General features: G+C 37.5%; 1 pseudogene; it reads right to left on the reverse strand.

The window, feature by feature from the left end:
• Nucleotides 1-1,019: 1,019 nt before the first annotated feature.
• LOC115940604 (small nucleolar RNA SNORD116) lies at nt 1,020-1,100 on the reverse strand (annotated as a pseudogene).
• Between the last annotated feature and the right edge of the window lie 541 nt (nt 1,101-1,641).

Genomic DNA, 1,641 nt, shown 5'->3' on the forward strand with positions numbered 1-1,641 from the left:
CTTGGCTTGGTTTTTGTCTTTTGAAGTCCAAAAATCCAGAAGGAAAATCAGCCTCTCTTACTGAAAGTTTAGTTCAACTCATAAGAGCTTTAAGGTATTAAAATATTTTCAGTGCCATTCCATTTGACACACAAAGATTTTTTTTCAGTGCTTTAAAAAGTCTTCCTAAACCTGTATATAACAGCTCTTTTCCTGATCTAAATAAATAACACATTGGACTTGCAACCAGAAATTTCTTATCATCTTCGAATTTACTCTTTCCAGGTCCAGATAAAAAATAGTGCTTAATCTCCCAAAGATACAGACAGTTATGTGAGCTGGTAGTATTGATAAAAGAGAATCATGGCCAGACAGGAATGGCTGGGTTCAACTGTTAAAGTTGAAGCTGTATAAGTCATCAAATAACATGGGAATTGGAAAATATCATTATGAGCAACTTATGTGAACCCCTGATGTTTTAAATTAGCCATGAAATGTGACTTGCTTTGTAATATTTTGGAGCTTCCAAAGATCTCAGCTTTTAAATTGAAATTTTCCTATTTGGCAGCAACACAGCAGGCCTACAAAATAGTTTACAGCCATTTACTTTGTTAGTTATCCCTTTTAAACAACCCTTGAGGGGAGGAAAACATTATTAATCCCCATTTTATGGATGAGGGGATTGAGGTATTAAGATGACGCAGCTTTGATTTAGCGCACACTTGGCATTTCTTTATCCCAGTCCAAGGCCCTTTCATCTTTACTTAGGTCAGCATGCCTGCTCTTATTATTTTGGCTTATCTTGATGAAGAACGTGGCCTCAATTTTCAAGTTAACGTAAACCACTTAGAAAAATTGGGGCAAATTTAGCAGCATTGCTTTCTCACACTGATGGACTAAGTTCAGTTTTGTAGGGCTATTTTTTTTTTTATTGATGCCATTTGTAACTTTTGTACATCTTCATGAGGAGTTCATACTGTAGGACTACGCTTTTAGAGGAGTTGACTTCAGTCATTTTCAATAATTAAATAAAAGAGAAAAGACATTATAATTCTTTTTTTTTCTCACTCATTTTGTTCCGATTTCCAAGGAATGCATATGTGGGAGTCATCATTCGATCAGGAGACATGGTAAATTCTGAGTTGAAGTATGTATCTGTACATTGTAAGCGATGCTGGAAAATTTCCTTAAACACTTTACTTCGGTGTTACATACAGTTATTTAAAAAAATCTTCCCTGTAACCTTGTGTATTCTGCTAAGCACATCCACCCCAAAGATACAAAAGTAGGGATCCGAAAGGGTACGTGCACCCCGATGTTTATAGCAGCAATGTCCACAATAGCCAAACTGTGGAAAGAGCCAAGATGTCCATCGACAGATGAATGGATAAAGAAGAGGTGATATATATATACAATGGAATATTATGCAGCCAGCAAAAGGAATGAGATCTTGCCATTTGCAAAGACATGGATGGAACTGGAGGGTATTATGTGGAGCGAAATAAGTCAAACAGAGAAAGACATGTATCATATGACCTCACTGATATGAGGAATTCTTAATCGCAGGAAACAAACTGAGGGTTGCTGGAGTGGGGAGTGGGGTTGGAGGGAGGGGGTGACTGGGTAATAGACACTGGGGAGGGTATGTGCTCTGGTAAGCGC

Source organism: Leptonychotes weddellii, unplaced genomic scaffold (assembly GCF_054177405.1).
Source record: "Leptonychotes weddellii isolate Sample4059 unplaced genomic scaffold, ASM5417740v2 HiC_scaffold_8497, whole genome shotgun sequence".
Classification (NCBI taxonomy): domain Eukaryota; kingdom Metazoa; phylum Chordata; class Mammalia; order Carnivora; family Phocidae; genus Leptonychotes; species Leptonychotes weddellii.